This window comes from Pinus tabuliformis, chromosome 5_1 (genome assembly GCF_031772625.1).
Source record: "Pinus tabuliformis cultivar Carrire ecotype Pingquan chromosome 5_1, CPIR1, whole genome shotgun sequence".
Classification (NCBI taxonomy): domain Eukaryota; kingdom Viridiplantae; phylum Streptophyta; class Pinopsida; order Pinales; family Pinaceae; genus Pinus; species Pinus tabuliformis.
The window spans coordinates 19,463,614-19,486,017 of NC_142305.1; positions in this window are offsets into that span (position 1 = coordinate 19,463,614).

Consider the following 22,404-nt stretch of genomic DNA (forward strand, 5'->3'; position numbering starts at 1 on the left):
GGACACTTAAACATGGCCCATATAACCCAACTTTGACCAAAACTTTGATTGGCTCATTCTCCCCCATACGAGCTCAAATTGACGAACCGTTTGCACCTCCGCGATCAGGACGACAAGATCTACGTTCTGGTCCTAGGTCAAAGTCATTCTGAGCACTTTGATTTTTGAGCGTTCATAAGCCTTCTTTGTCTTGTGTGTCTCTCGAGCCACCTGGATCAGACAACTAGTGGGTTCACTGATGTATCTTGTGAACACATGACCAGATATGTGCTATGAAATCAACCAGTTGAGCCAAGCTATGGTTAGGCTGACCAAATTATATTGGAAGGAAGTGAAGCATGTCTTGCAGTACCTCAAAGGCACTACCAGTATGGATTATGGTATAGATAGACAAAGGGAGTGAAGTTGTGTGACTTCACAAATACAAATTAGCTAGGCATTCCATTAGACCAAAAGAGTAAACTAGGTGGAATTTTCAATGTTTGGTTCACAGTTGTTTCCTGGTACAGTAGGAAGGAAAAGCCTATGGCACTCATCTCAATAGAAACATAATACATGATTGCAATTGAGGCAGTATTGATGAGAAATATACTTGTGGGACTGCTTGGTCAGGAGATGGATCCTACTGTGATCTATTGTGATAATTAGAGTTGCATTAAGCTCTCTAAGAATATGTTATTTTCACAATCAATCCAAGCATATAGATATATGATATCATCATTTACAAGATTACGTGCAGAGGTAGATAATGTTGCTACAATACATTCAGAAAGAGGAACAAGATGCTGACATCTTGACAAAGGCATTGTCAAGAGGGAAGTTACAATTCCAAAGGTGTAGAATAAGGGTGGTTGAAAATCCCTTTCTTGCTAAGAGGGAGCATTGAGAAGTGTAGCAAGAAAGTCTCAATTTGACTTTTCCTTGGTCAAATTCAGAAAATTCAAATTTCCACATCAACAGATAACTTGGAGGTTGTTAACTAAGGTAACAGGGTCTTGTTGTTGAAATATGGCAACTATTCCAATTTAATTTTTCCTTGAATTAAATTTTGAATTAAAATCAAATTTAGTCTTAAGAGCTACTTGGAAATAATAAATTAATTTATTTTAAATTAATTAGTTGGAGAAATTCAAGTTAGAAGTCTTTTTGAAGTCATGCAAGAGTTATCCCTTAAATTAAGGAGATAAGATTGAGTTATATTTGAGTTGTAATTAGTTAACTCAGTTTACTAAGTTAAGTCCAGTTAAATTAGTTCCAAACTGTTTGAGGAAGTAATAGTGAGTTAAGAGTGAGTTGAATGCACTCAACTAGTGCTACTCCAGTTAACTGAAGATTCCCTCATCAGGAACTCATGCATGCCTATTCTGAGAAAGACTCAATTGAGATTAATGATCAAGGACAATGTGTTATCAGTTTCATGTGTTTTCTCATGGATAAAACTCATGCATGTAGTCAAGGATTTATCCTTGAGGATTACGCAGTTTTGAAGGGAGGTGTTCCACTTGGTAATAGGAAGATCATCCACTAGGAACAACGCCATGAAATAGGAGCTTGGAGGGTAGAGAGGAAGGCTATAGAGAAGCCAAGATTTCCTGTGAGCATCTGTGAGGATTGTACTGAGAGTTGTCTAGCTGTGAGAGCTAAGGCTTTGTATAATTCCTATGTATTTCCACCATGTATGATAATACAATAGTGTGGGGTTTTTAGCTGAGGCTTTCCCCAAAGTATTTTCCTGTGTATTGTGCAATTGATTCTTCTTCTTCTGGTTATATTGTTCAGCTCGATCTTTAAGCTTCCATAAATTGATAGTAGAAGTAGATTATAGTATTCTTCTTTGATTTATATTACATTATTGGGTTAACCTACTGTTACATTAAAAAATGTCACCATGGCTATTTACAGTTAGTATGGCTCCATCAACAGTCATGCTATCCTCCTGGGAAAGTCTCATGCCTCTGCTCTCCATGTCAAACTTCAAGAAAGAGAGAAAGTCTTTGTAAATATGTTTATCTCTGGGTACGCAGATTCTCTCGGCCTTACCTGCGGGTACGCACCTAATGTTCACAAAAGCTACGTACTTGTACGCTCTGTATGTAAAGGGGCAGGTGCGTACCCCTGTAAAGGTCAAAATGCGCAAGTTTCATCTTTAAAAAGTTACTTGTGGTCATTTCTAGAGGTTTCTAGAAGTATGTTTGACGTGTATGAAGCGCCTCCAGATGGTTCATGTACCCCTAACAAAGAGGAACTTATCCCATCAATAAGGGAGCTATCCCATCCAAAGAGGGGATTATCCCATTGATGGTGGACCTGATTAACTTCCTCTTGAGCACTATCAATACAGGCATTGGGCCAGAAGGAGGGGAGGTTGGAAGCTAAACATTTCTAAGGGTAGATGCTGCTGGAATTAGGACTCCCATTTAGAAGCTTGTGAGGAGAGATTGCCATCTTTGCTTATTCTATTTGGAAGTGGGTGAGCTTTGTCAAAGTAAAGGAGAACTCTTGATGGACCCTGGGAGGGACTTGCACAACACCAAGGCTCAGGTTGTAATTGTTCCTTTTGTTTCCTATTAATGCAAATGAGTCCATTATTCTCAATAACTTGTTATTTATGAGTTGTTTCATGTACTCCTTGGTCTATGTGTTAAACATGTTTTATTTTATGAGATTATCAAGTGCTATTTAATCGTTTGATTGTTAGTGAATGCAGGTTTCGAAGTGAAGGAGGAGCTCATCCGGATCAGCGAGGCTGGACTGCTACAACAACGTTGGATTACAGGTAGGATCTAAACACTTGATTTCTTATATAGTAAATGCATGTTTAGAGAAGGATTGCTCTTGTTTGTCTTGTTTGTCACTAGAGAGTCTTAGGCTCCTAGGGAGGTTGGTTGTGTCCACACTATCGACTCTTTCCGCCTGACAAAATGGCGACTCCACTGGGGACTCCATTGATGTGAAAGTCTTTTCCTTTGTATGCAACTTTGATCTGAGAAAAGTCATTTATTTTCTGGTTTTTGCCTCTGTGACTTTGTATTTGGGTGGGTTAGCTTAGGGTTAGATTGAATTTAGCTTTTCTTGGTTTTTTCAGTAGTACGCACCCTCTGAGTATTGCACAGTGCGTACTTGTACGCACTGTTACTGTGTGCACAGAGCGGGCCCGCACCTGTTTTAACAGGTTTCCTGCGTACCCTACTAAAAATTAAGGAATTTCCATTTTTTACATTTTTCCTCTTAGATTTTGCTTTTTCTTAGTTTTTACTGCCCAGATCCATTAGTCTCTTGTCAAAAATCTTCACCTGAACTTGTTTCGATAGCATTGAGTGTTTTAGTGGATTTCATAGAAATTTAAGCCCTAGGGTTTGATTTTTGAGTAGGTCCTGTAGTGACTTTGGCGGTAGAAGTTGTCAAACCTTAGATCTCTCTGGTTTTGTCAGCCTTCTTAGAAGTCGGACCTGTCATAAAGTTTACCTGTGAGAGCAACTTACCTTTGAGTTGTCTCTTTGGCAAATTTCGAAGTGCTTGTTGATTGAGTATTGAATTCCATTTTACAAAAAGAACAAAAAAATTTGAGTTTTGTTTTGACTAGTCTTTTGATTCTGCATTAGCTGGTCCTTGGCTTGATTGTGGTCAAGTAAAACAACCTAGAATCATCTTTGTAGGCTTTTGCCTCGTTAGGTTTTCTTTAGAGTAAATTTCTTTTTGATTTGCTTGTGAGTCAAGTTTTCATAGATTTTATAGCTTTTGAGATTGATTTTCGTTAAAATAGATTTATATGCTTTATTAAATAGAAGAAAATACAAAAACATCTCCTTTGAAAAGTTTTGTTTCAAGTAGGTTTGAGAGATTTTGAAAGAAAAAGAATTTTTCGTGCACGTAAGGAGTGGTCGTGTTTGTATGCTTGGAAAGATAAAGAGAATTGTTTCTTTGATTGTCTTTACTAAGAAAGTTGTTTTCTATAAAATTTGCATTTTCCAACTCTCTTAGTTAGGAGTTTCATTGAAAGAGAAAAGTAGCGTAAATCATCTTAGGTGCATCTTTGTAGTGGTTTTGAGTCGAGTGTACACACCATTGGTTTCATTTCCGCTACCTTTTGTCTTTAAGAAAAACCATAAAATTAAACGCTTAAAGTAAAATCAACTTAGTAACTTTTATTTACTAGGGCTCTGAAACACCAATTTAGATCAGGCTAGTGTCTTGGAGTAGGAGAGTAATTAACTCTCCAAGACAACAAAACCAAACAAGTAGCTTATCTTGTGATAGAATAAATCCAATTGTCTCATTTGTACTCTGGGAAAGCTCCTCTTAAAGGAGAAGCACGAGCTCGTGTCCGAACCAGTGAGGGGATCAATCCTCCCTCGTTGGGAACGACGCCAGACACGCACGTATTACAAATGGTAAACCTCGGATTAACCATTGTCGAGGAGCCAGGGGTCACTTGTCGGTAAACCTTGGATTATTGTCAAGGAACCGGCAAGGGGATTGAGCTTGATACTCTGCCCTTGCGTGCTGTCGGAGTGTAGACTGTTCCCCCAGGTGCATTTGTTGCGGTTGGTAACCTTAGTGACCATTATCTTTAGGATTCTACCGAGGTGACGGTGGAGGGAAGATCCCACTGTACCTGGAGCAGACGTCGGCTAGACTCACTTGGATTTTCCGAGGGGTTCAATTCACTCGAGATGGTTAAAGTGGAGGAACTTGTGCCGGTCTATTCATTAAGCAAGTTGCCGGGGTAACTGTTCCACCCGCCGCTTCTGTACTGAATCCGGCAATGTTGGGTTTCATCTCCAACTAGCGTTTTCGGTCTGGAAGGCTACTGTTTGTGCTTGGTTTGACGCCCTAGATTCTTTAGGCGTGTGATTCAAATTTGTTTGGTTCTTTAGCGACTTTAGGTGGTTTGATTTGAGATTTTACTTTGTTTTCATGTGTAGTAGTTAAAAGTTTTTAGCTGTGGAGGAATTACCGAGACAGTCCCGTAGACTTCGGGGCAAGTCACCTGAGATTGTTACCGGAACTGATTTGTTGAGGAAACTCCGTAGATCACGGGGTGGATCTCCTGAAGACGTCCCGGGTCAGTACGAAGGATTGAAAGTCCTTGTAACTCCTCCTAGTGGCAGTAGAGTAGGTTCACCTGAAGAAGGAGAATCTTCCTTGGTAGTCCATCCAGATTACCAAAGTCTAGAGACAGGTTATAATCCCGAAGCTGTTACAGTTTCTGAGCTTGCTGGTAGTTTTTCGTCTACTAGTGATATAGGCGAAGAACCTGAAATATCTGAACCTGTTACTCCGACTTCTAGTGTTCCAGATTCACCAAGAGTAGAACGAGTTATCACCGAAAATCTTCCTACTGGTCTGATTGCTATTGAAGAACTTGCTCCAGAGGAAGAAATAGGCGTCTCTAACCTTGAAGATCAAATTACTATTGATCTAAGGGAGCGTGAATCCATATTTTACAGTCCTCCTAGGAGTACTACTTGGTACCTTTCGTTAACTAACTATTTAGACAACTCAGGGTTAAGTTTTTCTTCACCTCGTACTCCTTTTCCACCTGGAGGTATTTATACTCCTGTAAATATGTCTGGTCAGTCGTCCGTGTTTACTCAAACTCCTGAATCTTTCTTACACGGCGGTCCTTCTGTTCCCACCGGGTATCAATCACTTTCTGGTACCTTTGCGGGGGCATCTCCTCAACCCATTGATCATGGGTTATTAGCTGGAAACAATGGTAATATACCATTGGGTGTAGGAGACATTTACATGATGTCAGGTTCAGTTCCCGTTTCTCAACCTCAAGGTGGCCAATTACCGCCTGGGGGGCAGCCTCAATTAACGCCTGGGGGGCAACCTCAAGGTACACAAATTGTGTCCGGGGGGCAACCTCAAGGTCAGTATGTACCTATGGTGCAATACATGCCTCAAGGTCAACCCCAGCCTCAATATGTACCCCAGGGTCAACCTCAGTATCAATATTTACCTCAAGGGTATCAACCTCAAGGGTATCAACCCCAAGGGTATCAACCTCCAGGTCAAGGTCAACCCCAGTATCAATATTTACCCCAAGGTTATCAACCTCAAGGTCAATACTCGAGTCAAAGTTATCAACCACCTCAAGGTCAATCATATGCTCAAGGTATGGGAACTGTACCTTTCAGTTATCAATCCTATCCTCAATCCGGTTACGGATCTCAGTATTCTCAACCTGTTACGGGTCAATACCCCAGAATGTTAGTGTGGGATCCATCACAGGGTCAACAGGTGTTGCAGCCAAGTATACAGTTGGTACCTCAAGCTGGACAACCCGTAGTTTCTGGTCCACCCCAGCAACCGCAACCTGTCCAGTCAAATGTTCAAACTTCTGTAACTTCGGTAGTTACTCAGCCGCCAATTGCACCTAGTACTCCATCTCAAACGGCTGCTGCAACTACCGCTACATCTGCCGCACTTACTTCTGGAGTATCGACAGCTCCGGTTTCTACTGTCTCTGCAACCACTCCTCAGGTATCTTTACCGTTGTCTGGATCTACGATTCAAACCACGGTCCAGATGCCTACAGGTCAGCCTGGTATAAGTACGGTTGTCACTACTCAACCTCAATTTGTTCAACAACCGTATCAGGGACAGTACCAACATGGGCAAGCTGTCCAACAGCCGGTTTACCAGTATCAACCGTATCCTGGGTACACTTATCAACAACCTCAACAACCCCAGTACGGTCCGGTTAATCCTGGTTTTCCAGGAGGATATAATATCCCTAATGCGATTCCTGTTCCTAGTTATCCTGGATATCCTCCTCCTGGGACTGGTCTTGTGACCCAGAATTTTAGAGATCCTAACCGGCAATTACCGTTTATCGCAACTTTGGATTTACCAGACTTGACGCCTAACGAACGATCCAATTCAATATCTTTCGTTCTGGCCGCCAATGCCAAATAAGTTGCCCAGTGATATACCCAAGTTCGAAGGTAAGTCTGGAGAGGATCCGTCCAATCATGTGATGACTTACCACCTCTGGTGTGCTTCAAATTCTATCTCGGATGATTCGATCCGCTTACGTCTTTTCCAGCGTACACTCATTGGTCTCGCGGCCAAGTGGTACATTGAGTTACCACGCGCCTCTTTTTACAATTTCAGCCAGTTAGCTACCTCGTTCTTAACTCACTTTCAGTTGCCGGTCAGATACGATAACGGCACGGAGTTATTAACTTCACTAAAACAATCGACGTCCACGTATATTTCTGATCACATTCATGAGTGGAGACGTCGAAGAAGGTTAGTGAAATTTTTTATTCCGGACCAAATCTTAGCTGAATGGTTTGTTAAATCATTATTACCGAAGATTACTGAAGATGTAGCTAAGGCCGGAGTAGTTACTGAGGAGCAAGTCATTGCTCAGGCGCAGTACCTTGACTTAGTTTACACTCAGTCAGGTACGTTACACGAGAAGATCCCAGATCTTCCAAAATCGAATCAAATCGCTGCTGCTCCTTCGGGATCTCATGCCACTGATGGTATGATTGGTACGGTGAACACAAAGAGCAAGAAGAAATCTTCCAAGAATTCTACTACTCCTATAATCACCTTGCCTGATTCCCCGACAGGAGAGTCTTCTCCTGAACTTTCCGCCAATATTCACGCTGTAGAGTCATCTACGGCCAAATCAAAAAACGGCGGAAAAAATAAAGGAAAGAAGAAGGCTAAAGCAGACAAGACTCCGAAGGAGAAAACAGAAAAGTCGGAAACCAATGACGAAAAGCGCAAACCTCGATATCCTTGTCTTATTTGTGAAGAGGATCATTTTACAAGAGATTGCCCTCATCGGGCCGAGGTTGTGAAAATAGTCAAAGGTTCTCCCACTCCTGCTGTGTTAAAAGATCCATTTCCAAAGCAGGAGAGTAAGATGATAGGTTCTTCCTCGACTGCCAGTGAAGAACCCATTTTGATGATGTCTCATGTGAGGATTGCGACTCGGTCGCAAGATTATGGTAGTAAGAATCCTGTTGATGGTAAGGAAGCAAAATCTTCTCATTCTAATCCATCAACCTCAGCTCCTGGTTCCGATCCACTACAGATCGAAAAACCTAACCCAGACTTAGTAATCAAACCGCCCGCCAAGGGTGTACTTCGAAGGTCTGCTTTCAATCCACATGCGAGAGCAGCCCAGAATTACAACATTGTTGAGGACTTAGCTGTTTCACCCTCAGCAATGTCGGCTTTAGAAGTGCTGCAATCATGCCCAGCACAACGAAAATTACTTTTGTCGGCTATCGGAGCTGTTGATGTTCAGGACCCGAATCTGATAATCTTCGATCTAGAAAATAGTACACCGCGTCTACCCCATCAAATGGCTTTCCAGATTCCAGTGATAGTAAAAAACAGGCCTATTCATTGGACTGTAATTGATGAGGGAGCTTCCACGTGTATTATGTCGATTCAATGTTGGAGATCGCTTGGTTCTCCTTCGCTGAACCAATCCCCGACCATCCTTAAGGCCTTTGATGGCCGTGGGTTCCGTCCGTTTGGTATTCTACAGGAATTGCCTATAGGGGTAGAAGGTAAAACCGTTAGTCTGGATGTGGAGGTGGTTGATGCCCCTCTAGACTACAACCTTCTTTTGGGTCGAAGTTGGTCATATGCTATGACAGCGGTCGTTTCATCGGTCTTCAGAGTAATAAAGTTTCCACATAACGGTAAGATCGTGACAATTGATCAGCTGACATACTTTTCATCCGACCCAGCCTCTTCAGAGAGTATCCAGCATGTCGGTAAGACGACAATCCCTTATAGGGACGTTGGCGTAGGCTTAGTTAAAGATTCCGGTTTACTGGGAACTTTTCCTTTCCCTCCAATCAACGCAGACCCTTCATTTGCATCAATTCATATGATTACATCAGACACCATTATTTACGACGATCCTTGGATCATCCCATCTGAATCTGAGATAGACTCATTCGGTGATGCTATGCCTTTGAGTCCATATGAAATTGCTTATGAAGCCGTTATGTCTTTTACCGACTCGTGTTCAACCCAAATCGACCAAATGAATGTGGTCAGTGAAGAATCACTTTTCACATCAACCTTAGAACGGATAGCGTTTCCCGAAGTCGTGTCATCTGACGAGCAACTTCGCGAAATCCTAAGTGTAGACGATCTACCATGGGAAGATCTCCATCATAGATCTTCGTTTTTACCTGAGGATGATGCTTTTGAAAATGATTTTTCATCTATCTTTACCGCTGAATATGTCAAAGACGCTCAAAATCCAACGAAACATTCTGATTCAGAGCTGAATTTAGGGAATATTTCTCGCACTATTCCCATTGACATTTCAGTGAAGCCCGGAATTGAGGAAAACATTCATATAGGTGCCTCATGTACAGAAGATGAAATTCGAACTTACAAGGCCCTATTCCAAGAATTCCGCGATGTGTTTGCCTGGTCTTACGAGGAAATGCCAGGAATCGACCCTGCCATTGTTGTTCATGAAATAAAGACCTACCCGGACGCTAAACCCGTCCGGCAACGGTTGCGTCAGATTCACCCCCGGAAAGCGGCTGCGATTAAAGCAGAAGTCGAGAAGCTGTTGAAAGCAGGTTTCATTTATCCAATCCCATTAACGGATTGGGTATCGAATATTGTTCTGGTCAACAAGAAACAAGGAACAATAAGAATCTGTATCGACTATAGGGATATAAATCGAGCTTGTCCAAAAGACAACTATCCTACGCCTTATATCGATCAAATTATTGATGATTGTGCCGGAAGTGAAATGTTTTCCTTCATGGATGGTTTTTTGGGCTATAATCAAATCAATATTCTACCTGCCGACCAACCAAAAACGGCATTCATTTGTCCATGGGGGACATTTGCTTATTGCAAATTACCTTTTGGGCTTAAGAATGCCGGGGCCACTTTTCAACGGGCGATGTCTTACGCATTTCATGACATCAAGCACATTGTGCAACCGTACCTCGATGATTTGCCTGCTCATTCTTTACATCGAGCTGATCACCTTGTCCACTTACGAGCAATCTTTATGAGGTGTAGGCATTATCGAATTCGGTTGAATCCCCACAAGTGTGTTTTCTGTATAGAGACGGGTCGATTGCTGGGATTTGTTGTTTCAAAAGCCGGCATTCGCGTCGATCCCTCGAAGGTCGAAGCTATCATCAAATTGCCTCCTCCTTCGAGTTTGCGCCAACTCCAAAGTTTGCAAGGGAAAGCAAACTTTTACGCCGATTCATTCCAAACTACGCCGAGGTCACTAAAGGTTTTACACGGTTGTTGAAACAGAACGCTCAATTCTTTTGGGACGAGATTGCCCAACAATCTTTTGATGCACTTAAGCACGCGTTGACCCATGCACCGTTGTTGCATCCTCCCAACTACAACCAAGACTACTTCTTATACCTCGCAGCTTCGCATTCCACCATTGGAATGGTGTTAGTTCAAGAAGATGAATTCGGAGCGGAACATGTGATATATTATCTTAGTAGGACATTAAACCCCACTGAGCTAAAATATTCGCATGTGGAGAAATTGGCCCTGGCAGCCGTTCAAGCTGTCCAGCGTTTTCGTCACTACATTCTTCTCCGTAAAACTACAGTTATTTCGGATTGCAACCCTATGATTTATATTTTGACAAAACAACTGCTAGGGGGCAAGTACTCTAAATGGATCGTTATCCTGCAAGAGTTCGACTTGGAGTTTGAGAAGTCCAAGTCTAAGAAATCCTTAGTTTTTGCGGAATTGATGTGTGATTTCCCGCGTGCTGACACAGAAACTGTGGCAGAGGAGTCCATTGCGGACGAATCTTTGTTTCTTATCAGTACTTTAGATCCGTGGTACGGGGATATAATCATCTATCTCCAAACCCAAACCTTTCGGCCTGAAGCTTCAAAGTCGGAACGTCAAAAAATTCGGTTTCAATCCCAGCAATACAGGATTATTGGAGATACACTTTATCGCCGGGGGGCAGACTTAGTTTTTCGACGTTGTTTAACTCACGAAGAGGCTGAGAGGGTTTTAAATGATTGTCACTCTGGAGCATGTGGCGGTCATATGTCTGGGTATGCCACAGCTCAGAAGGTGTTGCGCGCTGGCTATTTCTGGCCGTCCATGTTTAAAGATTGTATCATTGCGGTCCGGAAATGCCACAACTGTCAAGTGTTTGATCGCAAGATGCGCACACCACCTGCTCCTCTCCATCCTATAATTTCCGTTGGTCCTTTCGCCAAATGGGGTATCGATTTTATTACTTGTAACCCTCACTCGGCCGGGGGGCATGCGTATATCATCCTCGCGGTTGATTATTTTACTAAATGGGCCGAGGCGATGCCTACATTCGACGCAAGCGGCAAAACAGCTGCAGTTTTCGTATTCAATCACATTATAACTAGGTTTGGTGTCCCACAAGCAATCATCACTGACCATGGGAGCCATTTTCGAAACATCATGATGACTGAGCTTACAAGCCAGCTTGGTTTGCGCCACGATAGCTCTACTCCTTATTATCCGCAAGCCAACGGTTTGGTTGAGTCTATCAACAAAGTTCTGGTTATCATGATCCGACGAACCATTGGTATTCATCGGTCGAATTGGCACAACATGTTATTTTCAGCGCTATGGGCATACCGAACTTCAGTGAAAACTTCAACAGGGTTCACTCCTTTCCAGCTAGTTTATGGCTTGGAAGCTGTGTTACCCATTGAATGCGAAATCCCATCACTTCAAATGGCTGTCGAATTACTCCCAGCTACTTCCGAAGAGGAGAAACGTTTATTATACTTAGCTCAATTAGATGAGACTCGACGTGACGCTGCATTGGCAATCGAGACTCACGCAAACGAATGAAAGCTCAGTATGATAGAAATGTGACCCCTCGAGTTTTTCGAGGGAGACCTAGTGCTGTTATATGATCAAGCTAACGATAAGCTAGGTGCTGGAAAATTGTTCCTATGTGGCATGGACCCTACATTGTAAAGCGAAAGCTAGCAAAAGGGGCCTATGAGCTGGTAGATTTTGATGGGGACTCTTTGGGGAAACCCAGAAATGGACTTTACCTAAAGAGGTATTATGCTTAAATGGTGGGTATGGAGATTTTTAGTTAGGTTAGGTTTTCTTTCTAGCTAGTATGTTTGTTAGTTTAGATAGTGTGCTTAGCTTAGAAAGTGTGTTTTTCGTCGTTATTCTGGCTTATCTTGGTTTTACTCTTGATATTGCAGATGTCGACGCCTCTCCAAACGTACATTGGATTTGCCGATGGTGCTTGTCATAGTACACGGAATATCTCTTCTGCAGCTTGGGTTATCTATTCGCCCTCTGACAAGTTAGTTTCTATGCATGGGGTGAGCCTCGGTCAAACGACGAACAACATTGCAGAATACAGTGCAGTGGTTGAATTATTGTCTGAATCTATTTCATTTGGAATTCGACGTTTGATAGTGAGGTTAGATTCTGAACTCGTTGTATTACAGCTTAATAGAGTATATGCCATTAGAAATCCTGTGTTATTAAGGTTGTTTTTGAGAGTGCGTCTCTTGGAACGTGAATTTGATTACTTTGAATATCAGAATATTCCAAGGTCTTTAAATACATTAGCAGATGCAATTGCTTCTCGAATGTTGGACAAACATTTGCGATAATCATACAAGTAAATTTAAAAAACATTTCATCACATATGTTAAACAAAATGAGCCGGTAATAATGATATATATATATAGATAGGAGTGTGTCAAAAATATACATCGTCTTCGATCATAGGTTGAAAAACACCTTATGATCGGCAAAAATGATAAGTGCAAAAAACCAAAATGTCATATGTGTCTACAAAAGTGACTAGTCAATCACTGGTGGTGCTCTCTATACGAGACCACTGCCCGCGCTACCCTACACAAGAACCTCCTAAAAGGTCCTGGGACTACAACCACATAGCGCTGAATTCGAATGGGAATGTCATCTATGGTGGTCTCTGGTATATCCGCCGTCAGACGCTCTAGATCCTGTTCCAGCTCGGCTAAGGTCTCTGCGGTCGCATCCTGTGGGGATGGTGCTGGTACAGCTGGTACTCTCCTCTCAAAATCCCGGAGGTTGGCTGGACGCCGTGGACCTACATCTGCATTTTGAAAATTTGTGCTGTCAGTTTTGAGGCGATATATAAAAACAAAAAAAATATATATACATAATTTGAAAACTCGTGAAAAATGAAATACCTCTGTCGTCCCACTGTTCTCCCTGTGGAAGAACCATGTCCGAATCATTTCGAAAATCCATTCCGGCATAAGGAAAGTCATGAATAGAAAAGACCTGGCTCTCTAGCCAGTGAAAGTAGCCATCAGGAAATCGAACAACTGTTGCGCCCTCATCAGGATGTCGGGCCATTACCGCAACCCATCTCGTCAACTTAGGCCCCCGAGGCGCCCCAACTGGAACTGTAAGATGCTGGGGGACCAGCATTGGAACTCTCTCTAGGGCAAAGCTCACGACTATAGGCCCATATCCAAAGGTCTTCAGTTGTCCTCTCTTTTCCCTGGTTAGTTGGACCTTCAAATTAGCCAACACAGCATCGCACCAGTTGAAAATGGTGCCATGGAAACAGTCTATAGCCATCCGCATTTGGGACCCGGTGGCTTGGTGCAAAGCGGCCGCGCCGCAAATTCTGGTAACAGTAAAGGCTATCACCATAAGTTCAGGTCGGGATATGTACTTGATTTCTATCCCCTTCTCATGGTTTTGGTTGTTGCACCACTCTAGCTGGAGACTAGCAAGGGATTGGCCACCTGGCCTAGTCCCAAATAGAGAAAGTTACTCGCCCCTGTTAGGCAAGCCAGTGAGAAAATATATGTTGGAGGGCTCTATCTCGAGTTGGTGCTCTCCGATGTAGAAACATTGCTCCTGAATGTTCCACCTTTCAACCAGCCACTCAAGAAAAGGCACTTGGCCCCTCATGCCAGGTATGGCCCAGTATTTGTACAGTCCGCATGCTTTTAATGCATCAATGGAAGGTTGATGACCTATTGCGGCCAAATCAACGTCCTCGTGCTCTCTTTCATGCCAATCAAGCATGGTGTGCTCCCTGCGCATCATAAAACATCAGTTAGAATCCATAAAATTTAAAAATTTTGGTCTATTTTGGAGATATGAGGGTTTCAATTTGTGTTTTGCGGGGTACGCACCCCGGCCTTTAGGGACAGAGCGTCCGGACGCAGCTTCCCTTAAGGCCGGGTGCGTACACCCCGTAATTTTCCCATTGGGAAAATATCGGGGTACGCAGGTCAGCAGTGCATGACCTGCGTACCCCGAAGTGCGCATCTTGAAACCCCAAGACCCCCAAAAAATCAAATAAAAGCTTAAAAATGAATTCTAAACGGATGGAAATCAAGAGAGGGATGTTGTAGAATACCTGGTGAAACAACGTTCGATTCTAACGGTCGGATTCTCCGCAATCTCCACGAGAAGTTTCTTATCAAAAGCCCTTTTCTCAACCTCAACAGTAAAATGGTAAAAATGACATGGTAAAAAGTCTTTTTATAGGTTTTTTGGATGAATGAATGCTAAGTTTGTTTATTTTTCACCATGAAAGGACATTTTTCAATGTATTTTTACCCATCTTAAACAGGTATGAGTAATGTGTTGTTTCTGTGCAGGACAAACGGACTTTAGGGTAAATTATCATTTTTCATGTCAGAGTCATCTTTTAAGCTCTTTTCTGATTCCTAAAACATGAAAAGATTGCCGAGCGTTTCTTTTACACTCGTTAAAACGGAATTAAAAGACGGTCCCCTTATAGCTCTTTTCTGACCGTAAAAACAGGAAAAGATTGCCGGGTTTTTGTCGTTTCAAACTTGATATGGAAATAAAGCGACGTGTCCTTGATTGCTTTTTACTTTTCAGGTCAGAGACACTAATCATGAAAGTACTCCTTGGTCACAAGATCAAGCGGTTCCCCCGAGTATTATTTTATACTTTTTCAGGCTTGGGGGACACAAATTTATGAAAAAGTTCAACCTGGAGTCTTCTTAAGTTTTTCAGACTCTCTAAAATTGAAAAACGCCGAGTTTCTCCTATACTGGGCTCGTTAAAATTTTACAGTAAAGGACCTGTTCAATTACAAACAGGAACGAACCACTCCTTCCTAGGGTTCGAATCAAAACTAGGTTGGACTCGTCCGAAGGATGAGCTTATAATCAAGCATATGTTATCCTCCTCAAGCTTGTTAAAAATAAAGAGGTACTTGCCAGAAATGGTGGGGGAAAAGAGAGAAGAATGAGCCTATTTGTTATCTTTTGTCTCAGAAGAAACTTTATTACCACTCTTGGACACGACACTTTTCATTCACCTGGGTTGGGAAATCCTTCGCCTCACAGTTGATCAAACCACTTTGAAAGTCTTCAGCCGGGTTCCGGGGATTAACTTTGAGTCATTCGTCACCAAGCCATCTGTTGTGTCGTTATGTGTTCAAGAGGTCTGCAAGCAAAACTTTCATCTGCAAAATACTTGTCATCCATTTGACCATCCCTGAGTCAGTCCTTATAGCATCATTTCTTCAACTTGAACAATGATTTCGTGTTGTGGGCTTGCCCTACAACGGGTCGCTTTCTATCGACATCAGCAAATTATCTAGAGAGATGACTTAGAAATTGTCAGTACCTTGAAGTCTGCATGCATCAATGGCAGGTTTCTCACCTTTGACGTCAGTTTACATCATTGACTTTCGATCGAAGGATTCCGTGAAATGTTCGACATCAACTCATTCATTCACATCTCATGGATTGTACTGGGTACTTTGAGAACCATTGACATTACTGGTGGTCTCTCTCACACTTGTTAACAGTTTACATCATCAACTGGTAATCAAGTGGTTTCTACCATGTTCGACATCAACTCATTTATTCGCATGGTTAGAATCGTACCAATTCGGGAGGTAGAAATGAAGACCCTGGATCTAGTTTCCACCATCCAGGCTGCAAGGAGTTTTGTATTCATTATCTAAGTAGACTAATCATAAACAGATGGCTACGCCCATACTGTGTCTACAAAAGTCTATGATTATGATGTACTGCAAGATCATTCATGTATCAGAGTAGTTATTCTGTTAGTTAAAGTTTTGATCTGAGTATGGGAATGCCTACCTCAGCGATGATATAATCTTATACATGTATTTTGTGTTGAAAATTGTAGGTTCTGACCAGGCTCTCCACGAGATAATCCTTGAAATGATAAAGCGCTTCACCCTTCCTAGATAATACAAAACCCTAATCTACTACAGGCTTCGCACTTTAGGGGGCAATCTGTTACATTAAAAAATGTCACCATGGCTATTTACAGTTAGTATGGCTCCATCAACAGTCATGCTATCCTCCTGGGCAAGTCTCATGCCTCTGCTCTCCATGTCAAACTTCAAGAAAGAGAGAAAGTCTTTGTAAATATGTTTATCTTTGGGTACGCAGATTCTCTCGGCCTTACCTGTGGGTACGCACCTAATGTTCACAAAAGTTGCGTACTTGTACGCTCTGTATGTAAAGGGGCAGGTGCGTACCCCTGTAAAGGTCAAAATGCGCAAGTTTCATCTTTAAAAAGTTACTTGTGGTCATTTCTAGAGGTTTCTAGAAGTATGTTTGACGTGTATGAAGCGCCTCCAGATGTTTCATGTACCCCTACCAAAGAGGAACTTATCCCATCAATAAGGGAGCTATCCCATCCAAAGAGGGGATTATCCCATTGATGGTGGACCTGATTAACTTCCTCTTGAGCACTATAAATACAGGCATTGGGCCAGAAGGAGGGGAGGTTGGAAGCTAAACATTTCTAAGGGTAGATGCTGCTGGAATTAGGACTCCCATTTAGAAGCTTGTGAGGAGAGATTGCCATCTTTGCTTGTTCTATTTGGAAGTGGGTGAGCTTTGTCAAAGTAAAGGAGAACTCTTGATGGACCCTGGGAGGGACTTGCACAACACCAAGGCTCAGGTTGTAATTGTTCCTTTTGTTTCCTATTAATGCAAATGAGTCCATTCTTCTCAATAACTTGTTATTTATGAGTTGTTTCATGTACTCCTTGGTCTATGTGTTAAACATGTTTTATTTTATGAGATTATCAAGTGCTATTTAATCGTTTGATTGTTAGTGAATGCAGGTTTCGAAGTGAAGGAGGATCTCATCCGGATCAGCGAGGCTGGACTGCTACAACAGCGTTGGATTATAGGTAGGATCTAAACACTTGATTTCTTATATAGTAAATGCATGTTTAGAGAAGGATTGCTCTTGTTTGTCTTGTTTGTCACTAGAGAGTCTTAGGCTCCTAGGGAGGTTGGTTGTGTCCGCACTATCAACTCTTTCCGCCTGACACCTACAACATATTTTCTACATGGTATCAAAGTTGTGAATAGTATACTGAGAAGAGAATTTGAAGTTTGAAGTTCAGGGTTGCAGGTGCAAATCGAATTCATATCATACTTCAAGGTTGGCCAATGGTATTCTTTGGCTTGAGACTTGAGTATGCCTTGGAAGGTAGCTCGAATTACATAGCATGGAAAGATAGAATGGAGGCTGTATTAGAAGACAATGGCTTGAAGGGATTCATTGATCAAAAAATCCCAAAGCCAGCTTCAACTAATACACAAGAGTTGGCTGAGTGGAAGAAGTGTGTGGTGAAGGAGAGACAGATCATTCTTGAGGGAGTTTGAGACCATATTGTCTCGAGTCTCCATGGGAAGGATACTCCATTTTCAATGTGGAAGACATTGAAGGACCTCTACCAGAACAGTAGCAACCAGAGGAAATTGGCGCTTAAGGATAAGCTTCGAAGAATCAAGATGGAGAAGGGCGATACTATTTCCACATATCTGAACAAGCTCACCACCTACAGAGATGAGCTTGGTAGTGTGGGAATAACTACTGCCGATGATGATATGTTGAGCCTCTCTCTCCTTGGCCTTCCAAAGAGTTGGAATAGCTATCAAGACTCTATGAATGGAAGGGAGAAACTGTCGGATTGGGAATGACTGTGGTCAGATCTTATGCAGGAGGAGATCATGAGGAGCACACGAGATGGTTCTTCATACAAGAATGACGATGAAGAAAATCTGGCCTTAGCAAGTAAGGCAAAGAAAGGAAAGGGGAAGGCTTCCCATTTCAAATTGAATTCTTCTCATGGAGGGAAGAAGGGTGACATGTCTAAAGTAAGATGCTTTAATTGTCACAAGATGGGACATTATGCGAATAATTTCCCATTGAAGAAGTCCAAGAAGGGATCCTTAGAAGGATCGAAAGGTGAGGCATTAGCTTCTCAGTTCAAAATGGACTTTACACTCATCGCATGCATGGTGTCATTGATGATGGGTTTTGTCTGGTATCTTGATAGTGGAGGCTCATTCCACATGACTGGTGTTAAAAATTTATTCAGTGCCTTGGAGGAGAAAGACCTCAAGATGCACATAGAGATGGGTGACGATGGAAGGTATAGTGTTTCAGGAGTGGGCACGGTTGCTTTTCAGAGGGAGCATGGAGCTCCTCTCACCTTGACAGATGTGAAGTATGTGCCTGGACTGAAGAGGAACATGGTATCAGTCGCGATGTTGGAGGACAAAGGCTACGATGTTATCTTCAGTAAAGGAAAGGTGTTCCTAAGACACATAGCCACGGGTCAGACCAAGAGTATAGGGATTCGAGTGAAGAATCACTATAAACTAGAGGTAGATGATTATGAGCATTGAGTACGAAAGTTGAATTGGTGCAAAGCCAAGACTTTGAAAAGTTCTGGCACAGGTGGTTGGGCCATTTGCATCATGGGGCTTTGAAGATAATGCAGCAGATATCTATAGGACTTCCCAAAGGTAAACTTGAGCAAGTTGACACATGCAAAGGTTGTACCTTGGGAAAGTACACCAAGTCTTCCTTTCATGATCGAGATAGTCGAGTAGAGGCTATCTTAGAGCAAGTTCATATTGATTTGTGTGGACCATTCTCGACGGTATCCACAACGAAGCAAAGGTATTATGTCATTTAATTGATGGCTATTCTCGTAAATGCAGGATTTATTTCATGCAGAAGAAGGACCAAACCTTCACAAAGTTTTGTGAGTTCAAAGCTTTGGTCGAAAAAGAGTCAAGGAAGAAGATCAAGGCCTTGAGAAGTGACAACTGTGGAGAATTTGCCTCTCAAGAGTTTAAGGACTTCTGTGCAATGGAAGGAATTAAACGAGAGTTGATCGCACCTCATAACCCACAGCAGAATGGGGTGGCCGAGAGGAAGAAAAGAACTATTGTAGGGGTAGCACGGGCAATGCTGCATGACCAAGGCCTACCACTTCACCTGTGGGTTGAGGCATGCAATACAAAAATCTATCTGCATAATAGAAGCCTACATCACATACTTGGGATGAAGACACCAGAGGAAGCCTTCTCTAGTAAGAGACCCAATGTGGGTCACTTCAGGATCTTTGGCTCATCGGTATATTGCCATGTGACAAAGGATTTACAGAAGAATCTTGAGCCGACAGCAAAGTTGGGGATATTTTTGGGGTACACTGATACACCTCACAACTATCGAGTGTACTTACCTACCAGTCGGAGGACAATGGTTCGCATAGATCTCAAGTTTGATGAGCAAAAGGCCATGCAAGATTCCCTTGAGAGGGAGCTCCAACTACAGACTGTGGAGGAACTGCTGGTTCCTAAGGAGGAGGAGCCTCAGACTGATGTGGAGTAGTCGCATGTAGAGGTTCCAACAGTGGAGACTTCCACTCAAGCAGAGTCTTCCAGAGATGGGCGGAAGCACACAAGAGAAGCTGACAGATTGTTGTAGGAATCAAGAGAGAATGTGGGAGCACCATCTTCTCAGTGCAGACAGAGGAGGTCACTTGAGAGGTACACTAGATACATGGCCCTTGCTGGGGAATGTGTTGAGACCGAGCAATCTTCCTTTGAGGAAGCAGTGTAGTAGCCGATTTGGGTTGATGTTATACTGGAGGAGTATGACTCCATAGTTCATAATAGTGTTTGGGACGTGGTTCCGAGACCAGAGAACAAGTCAGTTGTGAGTTCTCGTTGGATTTACAAGGTAAAGCAAGCATCTGATGGGAGTGTGGAGAAGCATAAGTCAAGATTTGTTGCCCGTGGCTTTTCACAGGTTGAGGGGATTGACTATGATGAGACTTTTGCTCCTGTCGCAAGGTACTCATCTATCAGATCTATGTTGGCACTATCAACATAGATGGATTGGAAGATCCATTAGATGGATGTGAAGATTGCATTCCTCAATGGCCAGATTGAGGAAGAGGTGTACATAGAGTAGCCGTAAACTTTTGAGACCTTTGATCATGAGTCACATGCGTGCCAACTTAAGAGAGCGTTGTACAGGCTGAAGCAAACACCTCATGCTTGGTACACCAGGATAGACAACTACTTCACTGGGTTGGGCTTCACAAAGAGTGAAGTGGATGCAAACCTGTACCACATCATGGTGAAAGGTAAGATGTTGATCATCATACTTTATGTTGATGATCTCATATTGACTAGTGATGATCAGTTGATTGTGTCTTGCAAGGAGGACCTTGCAAGAGAATTCGAGATGAAAGACATAGGTCTCATGGATTACTTCCTTGGCATGGAAGTGTGGTAGAAGGATGGGGAGTTGTTTGTGTCTTAGGGCAAGTATTCCAACGAGATAATCAGGAGATTCCACATGGAGAAGTGCAAGCCCATGCAGACTCATCTAGTAGGTAACTGGAGGAATGAGGTTGCTACTTCAAGAGAAGTGGTAGAGGCTACTGTGTATAGGAAGCTTGTGGGTTCATTGATGTACTTAGTGAACACACAACTGTATTTGTACTATGCGGTGAACCAACTGAGTCAAGCAATGGTTTAGCCTACCAAGATGTTTTGGAAGGTGGCAAAGCATGTATTGAGATACCTCAAAGGCACATCTCAGTATGGATTATCATACAAATGGATAGAGGGAGTGAAGCTACAAGGCTTCACTGATGCAGATTGGGCAGGGAGTCCATCAGATTGGAAGAGCATATTAGGAGGGATTTTCAACCTTGGGTTAGCGATAGTTTCTTGGTACAGCAAGAAATAGAGGTCGGTTGCACTTAGCTTGACAGAGGCAGAATACATGGTTGCAAGTCAGGCAGCATGTGAGGCCATATGGATGCGGAAAATCCTAGTTGGTTTGTTTGATAAGAGGATGGATCCAACTGTGATCTATTGCGATAATCGGATTTGTATCAAACTCTCTAAGAATCCAGTATTTCATGATAGGTCCAAGCAAATCGACATCCAATATCATCATCTCAAAGATTGTGTAGCGAGGAGGATCATGTTACTGTAGTATATTTCGATAGAGGAGCAAGATTCTGACATTTTGACAAAGGCATTGTCAAAGTGTAAATTTGAGTTCCATAGAGACAGGATCGGGGTGGAAGATAATCCCTTTCTTGTTGAGAGGGAGTGTTGAAATATGGCAACAAGAATATTCCAATTTAATTTGTCCTTGAATTAAATTGTGAATTAAAATCGAATTTAGTCTTAATAGCTACTTGGAAATAATTAATTAATTAATTTTAAATTAATTAGTTGGAGAAATTCAAGTTAGAAGTCTTTCTGAAGTCATGCAAGAGTTATCCCTTAAATTAAGGAGATAAGATTGAGTTATATTTGAGTTGTAATTAGTTAACTCAATTTATTGAGTTAAGTCCAGTTAAATTAGTTCCAAATTGTTTGAAGAACTAATAGTGAGTTAAGAGTGAGTTGATGCATTAATGCACTCAACTAGTGCTCCTCTAGTTAACTGAAGATTCCCTCATTAGAAACTCATGAATGTCTATTCTGAGAAAGACCCAATTGAGATTAATGTTCAAGGGCTGTGTACTATCAATTGCATGTGTTTTCTCATGGAGAAATGATGCAGGAGCATTTGGACTTAGCCAGCAATGTGAAAGTTTGTTCACATGTTGTGGCTAAACAAGTTGAATTTCGCTGACCTGATTGGTCAAAAGTCAGTTTCTACTGAGAGGATTGGATCTCTCAAGAAATGAGTTGTATTTCATTATTGTAATAGTTAGAAATTGTCTTATTTTAGATTCAAAGATAAGTTGTTAGCATAGGTGTGTGATGTAGCTGGAAAATAGTGATTTGATTGTTAGATTGTTTAAGAATAGGGATTGAGTTGTTAGACAGGATTGGATTGATAAAAAGAAGAAAAATGTAATGCAAAAGGAGAGGGAGAGATGAGAGAGGATTGAGTGAAGTGAGAGTCGGGTGACAGAGTGAGGACTTCCATATTGAACAGAGGTCTTTTAAAATCATTGTAATCGAGCCCAAGGCCGAGACTCTGTAATCATTTTTATTATGAATAATTGATGCATGTGTATGATTATATATTGATGCTGCGTGTGATTATACATCGGGTCTAATG